The sequence below is a fragment of the Gymnodraco acuticeps genome, unplaced genomic scaffold, assembly GCF_902827175.1.
Source record: "Gymnodraco acuticeps unplaced genomic scaffold, fGymAcu1.1, whole genome shotgun sequence".
NCBI classification, from domain to species: Eukaryota; Metazoa; Chordata; class Actinopteri; order Perciformes; family Bathydraconidae; genus Gymnodraco; species Gymnodraco acuticeps.
This window is the reverse complement of record NW_022991922.1, coordinates 54,003-66,760: the sequence shown is the minus strand read 5'-3', so window position 1 is coordinate 66,760 and position 12,758 is coordinate 54,003. Positions and strand designations below refer to the sequence as shown.

At 41.5% G+C, this 12,758-nt stretch overlaps 1 pseudogene; it reads left to right on the top strand.

The window, feature by feature from the left end:
- The first annotated feature begins 3,810 nt into the window (after positions 1–3,810).
- Positions 3,811–11,431, top strand: LOC117535695 (annotated as a pseudogene).
- Positions 11,432–12,758: the final 1,327 nt, after the last annotated feature.

Genomic DNA, 12,758 nt, shown 5'->3' with positions numbered 1-12,758 from the left:
AACTTATGGCAACACAAAATAAAACATGGGAGCGGTGGAGATGAGGAGGTGTCGGCGTTCTGGCGATTTACTCGGAAGGCTTCATTAGAAGCTGCTGGGACGTCCCAGCAGCTTCTACTGAAGCCAGTCCCCAACTCCGGGGACTTCCGGCCGGGGACTTTGGGCGGCAGTATACGCCGTGAAGTGGTTTGCGGCCTGCCAGTAAACCCAAAGCAGAAGAAGAAGAAGTGACGTCAGCGGCTTAATTTGCCTAATCCTCCCCCAGGTTCAAAGAGTTCTCATGAACTAAGTTCTCATGAACCTTTGTGGGAAAAGTACTGCGGTGTGAATGCGCCTAATGGTATACTAAAATCCATGTGAAAAAAAATTGCTTCTCACTGTTTCTCAGGTCAAATATTTATATGCGATTACAAATGCGATTAATTTCGATTAATTAATTACAAAGCCTCTAATTAATTAGATTAATTTTTTTAATCGAGTCCCGGCCCTAGTCTTAACGTAACTTCCCGTTATACGACCGTCTTTCGGAGGGATATGCTACAGTTTATAGAAGAAAAAAATATATATATACGAAGATAAAAGTTTATATAATAAAATATTGATACTTGGTATCCGTGTATAGATACAATATTACCACACAAGGTATCGCGGATACTATGCTTGTATTGATTATTTAAGCACTAAGGGAAGCACAGAGGCTGAGATTAAATGTCCCTCTCTTCATTGACTATTATAAAAATAATAGATAAACATAGATAATAATAATAATAATAATATCTGTGTTTCCAGGTGTCGTCCGGCTGCTGCTGCTCACTCTGTGCCTCAGAAACCCATCATCAGCTGCTTGGAGTGTGGAGGAACATCTGGAGGAAACTCTGGAGGATCATCTGGAGGAACATCCGGAGGATAATCTAAAGGAACATCTGAAGGACTGTCCTTCACCACAAAGACTACAAGGTTCTCCTGAAGACGGTGCCAGAGCGGCCTTGCCTCCCATCCACTCCTCCCATCACGTGGTCATCGTCGGGGCCGGGGCTGCAGGAACTGACGGCTGCAAAGCTGCTGCAGGACTGCCGGGCACAAGGTGCACGCTCCAAATACACTTCATACAACTATTTATCATGATCTAAGAACTCTAAAATAGGAATTAAGGGGGAAAAATGCTTTATAAAACTATTTCTAATGATTTAAAGGATCTAAAATGAAATGTTGGTCTTGAAAATTGCTTTATAAAACCAGGTGCATGCTCCAAAGATACCTTTTAAACATTTTATCATGACTTAACCCTTCTCTTGCCTTAGGTCACCCCCTTTCCCATGCTATTTATGAGTGTATATATATATAAGTATATATAAATATATATTTATGTGTGTATATATCAATAAACATATATATATAAACATGTCAATAGAGATATATTTATACACATAAACACAGAAAAAAAATGCTCTTCACTTATTTAACCCTTTTTTCTCAACCTTGCCCTCTACCAGCCAAGGCCCCTGGACTGCAGGGTCAACCTAAGCGTCCCTGTCCTGGACAGGTTTTTTAAAGACCAGGATACACACCCTGATTTCAGGCTGAGCAGGGAGTCCCTGAAGGTGCTGCTGGACCTCCTGGGTCAGAACAGGAGGCACGGCTGGGGGGCCACAATTGAGACCCTGGTGTTCCTGTTCTGGCTGATATAATTCAATCTTAGTCGACAGACTCACTTAGTGCTAGCTTAGATCATTTATTTCATCAGCAGACGCCCAACGCTACACCTGACTTCTGTTGAGAAAGACAAAATTGAAATCATCACTTACATTTATATCTTCAGGTGTCAAAGCCATTTTCCCATCTTTCCTTTTGGTATCGCTCGTATGGCGTGACTGGGTTGAAACAAACCGAGTGACGTGTGTTAATATTGCAATTTCATAGATAATTCATGTATTTTTTCAGATTTTTTCCAGTTAAAGTAGACGAGCATATGACTATATTAGCTGGAACGTTTTGGTATGATTGGCCATTTTTATTTTCGATATTCAATGAATATGTAATGATGCTTAGTGAGGACATGTAACTATGTTTGTTGTCTACTCCAAAGACAACCAATGATCTTAAAACTAACTATATGTATTTATTACATGGCTTAGTTGAATACTCGATTCTGATTGGTCAATTCAAAATACGTGACACGTTGTTAATCCAGAACAGACAGACCGCTGTCAAGGATGTATTGACCGTTGTTCAGGACGCTCACATCTGCAGAAAGAAATGCGGTCGATTTAACTGTATGCAGTTTGGCTGAAAAGCGGGCTCCTGATCAGCCTGTAGGTAGGATGTTCTTTTCCCCATAATGACCGCGTCGCTGCACATTATCCCTTACTTAGTTTTACATTACACAACACCCTGTTAGTGTATTAATTCATTGCTTTAAAATATTTGTTTTACGCCCTCTAGTTTAACTTGTTTTCTACATGTGATAACACTGTGTGGACCTTCATTTTTCTTATGTCATCCTGTCAGTCACTAACAGAGGATGGACCTGGTACTGTAAAACGATCCCATACATGGGCACAGCATAGCTGTTAAGGATCCAAAATATTTGTACCTAGCTTATAAATGTAGGTTAGGTGCGTACAGCAGACAGTAGCTAGCAGTTTTCGACAGATACAGCCCACTGAAAAAATATATTGTTTTATATAAAAATAATTGATATATATATATATACATATATTAGGTGTACACTTTACGAATATAATAGTTTGGTTATGGACAACTTTACCATTCAATCTCGTCCAACAGATCTTGCAGCTGTCACTCCTCGGCTCTTGGTAGTTCAGGCATTTATCAAACCAGGCAACTCCGGGGTTTCCTGTCAATCAAAAGTCCAGTGGCTCCGCCCCAAAGTGTCAGAAACTTTTCACGCGCGTGTAGACAGACTCAGCGCGCGCGCAAGAGGGCTGTCTCTCTCCCGCGAGCGAAGCAAGAAGAGGGCTGTCTCTCGGGTTTAATCTGCGCGCGAGGGTCATTTCATGCGCGTGTAAAAGCAACATTTCCGCTCGAGTAGCTTGTTTTGCGCGCTAGAATATTGACCCCAAATCTGACTCCATAGATTCGCTCTGGTGCAAAACTGCATGCGCAAAGCCCCCCACTTTTTTTTTGGTAACGTTGGTGTGTATGTGGAAATTCTCCTTCTATTCTATTGGCTCTAACGGTCAAAAAGAGATGTCAATCACCAAAATCGACCCATGGGTTCCAGAGAAACGGTAAAAACGGCCATTTCCACCCAAATCACCTCAGAGGTGGAGTTTTTTGCTAAACCTCTCTAAAAAGGTCAAATATCACTTGTTTTGCATCAATCTTTGATACAGGGTACTTATTATATGTTGTACTTTGGATTTCCTAAAGGTTTTAGTCTACCATACCATCATCCAAAGTTAGTTTTCACTATAAGTAAAATAAATGTTTACATGTTCAATCTGAATTTTTTTTAAATAAAAAACATCTATATTGATTCTGACTTTTCTACATCCAACTCACAGGTTTATCATTACTTTGAGAACAAAGATTATTAATGTAACCCTTTTAGAAGATATGGTCATTTGTTCTGGGAATGTCATTTTGGAGCCTGAAACCTGAAAAACAGGGTTCAACAGGTTAAAAAAAACAATTCTCATGATTTTGAAGCTTTTATTGTCAGATGCACAAGGAAACCCCCAAAGCTCCCTTAAAGGATGCAACACACTGAAGACTGAATAAAGACTTCATTTAAAGGTTGTTTTTTGGGGGAAATCACACATTTAATGACTTTTTTTTATATGTACAATGGTAACCATAGTAGAGTCCAGTGAGCGTGTTGGAGGCCGGGTGCATACCCATAGGAACAAGACGGAGGGATGGTACGCTGACCTTGGAGCCATGAGGATCCCCAGCTTTCACCAGTGAGTTCAAGACAAGTTTGAAGAAATAAATCTGATTCACCTTAACGGTACGTCCCACACAGCAGCTTTCAAAAAATCTTGAAAATCTTGGAGCTGGGCGTGTCTGAAAAGCTTGGGGATTTTTTGCAAGCAACTGCGACCAACAACCAATCACATGAATCTCCCGCCCCCGACATACAAAGCAAAAAAACCCCGGGGATTTTATGCGAGCAATATATATATATATATATAAACTCCCCAAACAGGCGAAAACCTACAGTTCCACCCACTGTCTCGCCACCTCCCTCCATGCCTGGCTCCTCCGGTTTGTATCCTGTTAGTTCTGGTCGTAAAGAACCGCGTGATTTTGCTACCGTAATTTCTCGTTTGGAATATGAGGAAATGAACTGCGGTCTGGCTCTCCCTGCTTACAACGTGGTTTGATTGGCTAGAGCTTCTACTGTTAGATTTGCATAAACGGGATTTGATTGGCTGACGCTTCCAGCTCAGCTTCAAAAGTTGAACATTGCTCAACTTTGAATCCTGGAAATCCTGGAAATCTTCGCTTTGCTTCCCACAATGCAGTTCGCGAAAAGCGAGGCAAAGTGATTGTCACCCCATTCAAAGTGGAATGGGCAGAGAAGCGTTGGAAGATATTTTTAACGCTGCTGTGTGGACGGGCCGTAAAGGTCCCTATTAAGGCATATATTATAGGTTTCTGATCTATCAAAAATGTATAAAACATTTTTCTCTGAATTTGTTTTGCTCAAAATACCAAACAGATCACCCATTCTAGCCTCAAGTCCCTCTATTTCAGCTGTTACTAAAGTGCTGATTCTGGGTCTGTGCTTTAAAAATCAAAACCACATCAAGGATTCTCTCTGAAACAGGATGGAGCTCAAACTCTTTTTCTCTCTCAGGTTTACCACAAGGGTAGTGTTAATTTCGTCAGCCTATTTTTTTGATTTAGTTTTAGTCTTAGTCCCTTTGTTAAATTTCCTTTTTAGTTTTAGTCATATTTAGTCACCTTCATCCTGTTTTTATTTAGTCAAGTTTTAGTCGACTAAAAGTCTGAGCATTTTAGTCTTATTTTAGTCAAAGAAAACTAATTATTTAGTCTACTTTTTGTCAATAAAAACTGTTGAGTATTTTTTAGTCATCAGATTATATAGAACATTTCAGTCAAACAAACTAGTCTAGCCAAAACCAATAATTTGTCATTTTAGTATATATAATAAATAAGATTATATCTTGTCCTTATTTGATGAAAAACACAGGTTGAATGATGAAGAAGAAGCTTTGCAGAGAGTATCTGGTCAGGTTTGTGGTGTTTTTACCTGTGTTTTGGCCACATTGCTTCCCTTCTGATGAAAACAATGCATTCGCTATTTTTTCTCCGCCTCATTGTAGCGAAAATGGGCCCAAATATCACGTTGTTTCTTTCTCCCAAGCAGTGGTGGCTTTAGACTTTTTCGTTGTCAGTAATTTGGACGGATCGTAACTTTCCGTCATAAATCCATTATTATCCGTAGAGTGCACAATTTATCAATCACTCGCGCTGACAGGGGGGTATTCGGTTAACGCGAGTGCGACCACTGCTCCCAAGGCCCTGTTGCCATTTTATTTTCTGTTAAATAAGGTTAGTTAGACCATGAGTTAGACCCGAGTCTTCCTGACAGTTCACAGTGTGCCGCTGCCCGGTGTAATTCACATGTACCGCCGCACGCACCGCAGACACACACAGCTGCTGCCCTGCCGCAGCTCCGGAAATGGAACTGCTGGGAGAAAAACTGACTATCAGAGATGTAACGTTATCTTTGATAATATTTCGTCTCCTCATTTTCGTCAACGAAAGTAAAGAGAGATTTTGGCCATAGTTTTTATTAGTGAACTACATTTTCGTCTGTCACTTTTCGTCAACGATATTGCATGTTGATTTCGTTACAGTATTGTTTACTGCCGTCGGTGCCCGTCTCGTCATCGTCTCGTTTTCGTCATGGAAAAAAAGGTCGTTGACGAACATTATTTCGTCATAGATTTAGTCAACGAAATTAACACTACCAACAAGGTGACTTCCTTTTGATTTCTCTGCTTCTTCACACACATGCTCTCGACTGTACAGGTTAGCTCTGAGCAATGGAGGGGTTGACGGCGTTAGGGGGTGGAAGGGGGGGGGGGAGACCACTATGGACGCCACATCGTGAACTGTCAACGGGGGGGTACACTGTGGACCTGTCAGCGCAACTTACATGGTGCCCGTTTAAAATATATAATAATAAAGGGTGGTGCCAGCCCGTCAGCGAACCGAGCCGGCATTTCTGCGCGACTGTCACTCAAATGCGGGACATTGTCTCAATTTGTGGGACGCGGGACAAATAATAAAAATGCTGTGTGTGCAGTCCCTTACAAAGCGGGACACCTGGTCACCCTACACACACACACGATGCTCTGCCCCTCACACACACACATGCTTCAAATCAAGTTGCATAAATTGCTTGAGCTACATTTTTATTATAATTACTGTCAATATGCCTATTATGTGTGTTCTCATTATTACAACAAATACAATTGGAACTGATAACACTGGCAATGATTTTATATTTATTAGACTAAAAAAAATCATGCTTCAAATAAGTGGGGGGTACGGCGTCCAACGCCCACTACACCACTGGCTCTGAGTGTTAGCAATGCTAATGAAAACACTGACCGTATTATGTCCAAAACACATCTCATTGTTTCTAACAGCAACGTTTCTGATTGGCCCGTGGGGGTAAAGCCCGCCCACATTTTAGTAATGTCGTCAAGACGCAGCAAATCTGGATCAGCTCCGTTGATCCCCCGTTTTTAGAGATGTGGGTACGGAGGAAAAGAGAGAGGGGTTATTATCTGACACTTAGAGAGTCTCCAGACACACCGGGGGTCACACCGGGGTCACACCGGGGTCACACACCGGGGTCACACCGGGGACACACCGGGGTCACACCGGGGACACACCGGGGTCACACCGGGGTCACACCGGGGACACACCGGGGTCACACCGGGGACACACCGGGGTCACATTGGGGACACACCGGGGTCACACCGGGGACACACCGGGGACACACCGGGGACACACCGGGGTCACATTGGGGACACACCGGGGACACACCGGGGTCACACCGGGGACACACCGGGGACACACTGGGGACACACCGGGGACACACCGGGGACACACCGGGGTCACACCGGGGTCACACCGGGGTCACACCGGGGACTAGTGCTGCGTACCGGTACGCCGAACCCGTACTGGACTTGTAAAAAGTTTCGGTTCAAGTCCGGTTAAAACCGGAACGTCGGGAACCGGTACTTGGACTCGCAAAAAAACTAGCACTTACGTATATTCTGGTGTCTGTGGTTATTTAAACATTCCCTGATAAACGTTATTCAGTGTCAATAAATGAGTGCTAATCCCAGTGTGCTCAGTGTACAACATCACATGTCATTTCACCTTCGATTCACGGTTTGAAAACGTAGTATTTCGCCACATGCTAATGCTAACCGGAAGTGAAGACTTTTCAGAATAAAAGTATTAGTTAATAGTGTGAACTTCCGGTTTTTTCAAGAATAAAACTGATTTAAATTAAATAGTGTATTTAATTCAAAATTACGCCATATCAACATTGATTTTAATTTCTAACAGTATGTATGTACATCACTATGTATGTAGTATGTACTGTATAATGTACACATGTAGAGTTGTAGAAAAGACATGGTGTACAGACAGTACACTCTGACTGTACAGTCAGTCACTACAGTGTGTACTGTATAGTAGGTGTGTCACAGTGTAATGCGTATAGTCTACTCTACACTCTACCTTTCAGCAACGTTTTAGGGATTTAGGCTCAGTTAGCTCAGGGACTGTTTGGTTACTTTAGTTTGGTAAATGAAATAAATGTTTGAACTTTGTAGTAGTTCACTGTAGTTGCTGTCATAAGTCATTTGTAGACTAAGTGGCAAAAAAGTGTTTTTTTTACATTTGTACTTTGTAGAGAAATGTAGACACAAGTTGGAAGGGAGTGCAATAAACCTGATGAGTTTGAATTTGAGTTGATTATGAGTTCATTTTCAATTGATAATTAGCTCACAATAAGTTCACTTTAGTTACTCACACAACTTGACACAAGCCATGGGTTCAGGTCCGGACTTATAAGTCCGGACTTATAAGTCCGGACCTGAACCTGAACCTCTGGACTTGAGTCCGGACCTGAACGTGAATGTGAGTCCAGGTACGCAGCACTACCGGGGACACACCGGGGACACACTGGGGTCACACCGGGGTCACACCGGGGTCACACCGGGGTCACACCGGGTCACACCAGGGACACATTTATGTAGAAAACATCAAAAAGTGCATTTGCATGATAGGAGACCTTTAAGTCTGAAACATGTAAATGCGTCTGTTGGCAGCATCGTCCACTGGTTTGCTAAAGAACTGGGAGTGAAGCTGAAATCATTCATCATGGAGGACGGGAACACGTTCTACCTGGTGAACGGGCTGCTGAAGAAGACGTACGCTGTGAAGGCTGATCCAAACATCCTGGAGTATAACGTGTGGAAGAGCGAGAGGGGAAGTCTGCCGACCAGCTAATGCAGGGAGCTCTGCAGAAGGTACATTGCACATAAACACAATAAAATGGAATAATAATAATAATAATTTTAATAAGATTATATATAAAAGTAAAAAAATATGAAATAATAATAATACTGGCAAATTAATTTAACAATATCACAAAAGAGAATATTCAATATTGAATGATTGCTACTCAGATTTTCTATGAATTGTTTTATTTATTATCGCTTGGTGTTGTTCCTCAATATGCATACAGTACAAATACCAAATAACAGCTGAGATGTTAATAATATTCTAGGTGAAAGATTATGTGAAGGCACATGGCTGCAAAGCTGCGCTCCAGAAGTACGACCGTACTCTTTGGAGGTAATTTAAATTCTTATTTTTTTTAATTGTATGTACTTCCAATGCACGTTGTACAAGGGGAGAACACTTTTGCTTTGATGAAAGACAGAATATTTAAAGATAATGACTATAATGTAAAAAACATCTGTTTCCCAGGATTATCTGAATGAAGAAGACATGAGTAAGGAGGCGATAAGGATGATCGGAGACCTACTGAACCAAGATAGCCTGATGAACATGGCTCTGACCGAGGCTATCTACCTCCGTAGCGACGTCAATAGCACCATCAAGTACCGTTTCAATGTTTAACTTGTTCCTGAATTCATTTACGGCTAGAACAGTGCAGCAATAAGTCTTTAATGAGGAAATTAACCACTTACTGTTCCTCCTCTCGAAGACAAGCTTATCAAATATTCACGTTTTGTTCTACGACATAAAATACGTCAGATAATACCCCACTGGTAACAAAAAAGGCTGTTGCTTACAAGTATCTAAACGAGACAACTAAACGTCATCACGCCCAATATAGCCACAATTAGCTTAGCGGTGGTGACATGAAGTCATGTGACCGAGCTGTAGTTCCTTTATAGCCCAACATTAGCCTCCTTTAACTTAGCGGTGGTGACGTGAAGTCATGTGACCGTGCTGTAGCTCTTTTATGGCCCAACATTAGCCTCCTTAGCTTAGCGGTGGTGACTTGAAGTCATGTGACCGTGCTGTAGTTCTTTTATAGCCCAACATTAGCCACCTTTAGCTTAGCGGTGGTGATCATAAAGTGGTGTGAATATGTGGAGTTTCAGATTCAATCAACATGTGTTTTATTAACTCTCCAACGGCACACATATAGAGAAATCCAGAGCTCATCGATCACATATTACCTACATTTGTGGCTGATACAAGGAGACTACAATTGTTTTCTCTTACAGGTACTTCGAGGTGACGGGCGGGACTGATCTGCTGACCACAGCTTTCCTCAATGTCCTCCACGTCCCAATCCTCCTCAACTCTAAGGTCAAACGTATCCGCCAATCAGATCGAGGGGTCATCGTGTCCTATCAGACCGATCGAGAACTTCCTCTTATTGACCTTCATGCTGACGTTGTCCTGGTGACCACCACGGCCAAAGCAGCTCTTTTCATGGACTTTGATCCGCCTCTGTCCAATACAAAGATGGAAGTCATGAGGGGCATCCACTACGGAAGCTCCACTAAGGTCATCCTCACTTTTAGAGAGAAGTTCTGGTTGGAGGACGCATCCATGGCGGGAAGAGCATCACCGACAGTCCTTCTCGGTTCATCTACTACCCGAGTCACAGTTTCCCGACCAATAAAGACATCGGGGTTCTGCTGGCTTCCTACACCTGGGCCGCGGACTCCCTCCTCTTCCTGGAGTGAGCGACGAAGACCTCAAGGTCTGTAAAGTGCCCCGATAAACATTCCTGTTTGTCATCTTGCAATATACTTATTTATAAATAGTTATCACCGCAATAAAGCGTATTTGATTTTGTCTTACTTTACATTATTTAATTTCATCCAAGTTGAAATAGAAATTAGTTGCAAAAATATATCGTATAAAGCATGATGAAAACAGTTTATCTCTAAACTATTGAAAAATAATGAAGAATATCTCGTAAAAAAGTCAAAGTATAGTTTGTAAAAAAACACAATGAAATAAGTCGGAAAAAAGTATAAAGTCAATGAATATTACATTATCTTGGAAAAAAGTCACAATATGAATTGTTAAAATAAAGTATATTGTCAGCGTAATTATGTTTTTATATTATTTATCGAAATAGAAATCACCGCAATAAACCGTATTTATTTTGTCTTAATTTACATTATTTAATTTAATATTCTGTTCTTGTACATATCATATTCTATTTACTTCTTGCACTATTTATTATTATGTATTGTATTATATATGTTGCATTGCTGGAGGAGCTCAGGTCAGAAGAATTGCACTGCTATTTCTACGCTGTAGCTTTGAGCATATGACAATAAAACCTTTGAATCTTGAATCTTTGAAAAAGGAGCTGGCGCTGAGAGACTTGGAGCGGATCCACGGGAAGAAGTGAGGGCTCTTTGCACCGGGGTGGTCGTGAAGAAGTGGAGCACCGATCCTCACAGCCTGGGCGCCTTTGCTCTCTTCACTCCCTACCAGCATTTATACCAACTCCAAGGAGCTGTTCAAAGTGAAGGCAGGGTGCACTTTGCCGGGGAACACACCGCCTTCCCTCACGCCTGGATCGAGACGGCCATGAAGTCCGCGATCAGGGCGGCTACTAACATTAACGCAGAGCAGCGAGAGCTCAACAGCATGACGAGATGTAGCGTACCTCTGAGATACTAAGTTACTTAGTGCACCACTGGCCAAAAGTAATCAAATCCTTTAATTAAACTGTTATTTTCTTCACAAACCGTTACAATCATAACATAATATGGAGATATTATAGAGCACGTTTTTAATTGAAGAGAGTTTGTATATTATGCAGTAACAAGCTGAAACACTTAAAACTATCCAAAAACCCTTAAAACAAATCTGAATCTAACAAAATGAATTCTATGTGTCTTAACATCGGTAAAAATGTCTAAGATATAATAATATGGTGCAGGGATGTTGTATTTGACCCTGAAGGCTGGTTCCTTTCACAAAAGCCAATGGGATTTCTCATGTGATTTTGGATTATTACAGAAAATACAAACACACGTTTGATACTTGGACGTTTAGATCAGCAGGTTAATCTCACATATTAACACCACCTCTTGATTTCTGGAGTGAAAAGCTGTGGCCGTGCTCTAATTCATTATCTCTGTATTTGTGTTGATTGTAAGTAAGCTTAAGAATCATAAAGTGGGTTTCTTTGTAGTTGTAGTCCTGTGTGTGTTTCACAGGACATGTTTGACCTGTCAGGAAGGGCAAAAGGGGATTTGCAAATGGTTGAGCACTGGGAGGTTTAATGGTTTAGTTTAATGATGGGGATGTTTAGATAATGCCTGAGAGAATTGAAGGGTGGGACCAGTTGGATATTCTCTCTACATATAATGAGACTGTAAGCTGTGTTCTGGGGTCGAAGCCATTTCATCCTGATGATGAAGCTGCTCTGTTTCCTGCATTTGGGATCGATTTCAATTCTATATGGACTTTCTTTATTACTTTATTAAATATAACAAAAGACGAACTTTGTTCATGAATAATTTATCAGTTTCTCTTAAGAATTTCCTCCACATTATTATGTGGAGATTTCTGCAAAGCATGTCTCTTCTTCATCACATGTGTCCCCTCTTCTTCATGTCTCTTCTTCATCAACATGTGTCCCCTCTTCTTCATGTCTCTTCTTCATCAACATGTGTCCCCTCTTCTTCATGTCTCTTCTACATCAACATGTGTCCCCTCTCTTCATGTCTCTTCTAGATCAACATGTGTCCCCTCTTCTTCATGTCTCTTCTTCATCAACATGTGTCCCCTCTTCTTCATGTCTCTTCTACATCAACATGTGTCCCTCTTCTTCATTTCTCTTCTACATCAACATGTGTCCCCTCTTCTTCATGTCTCTTCTTCATCAACATGTGTCCCCTCTTCTTCATTTCTCTTCTTCATCAACATGTGTCCCCTCTTCTTCATGTCTCTTCTACATCATCATGTGTCCCCTCTTCTCATGTCTCTTCTACTCTCAACATGTGTCCCCTCTTCTTCATGTCTCTTCTACATCAACATGTGTCCCCTCTTCTCCATGTCTCTTCTACATCAACATGTGTCCCCTCTTCTCCACGTCTCTTCTACATCAACATGTGTCCCCTCTTCTTCATGTCTCTTCTACATCAACATGTGTCCCCTCTTCTTCATGTCTCTTCTACATCAACATGTGTCCCCTCTTCTTCATGTCTCTTCTAATCTTCTAC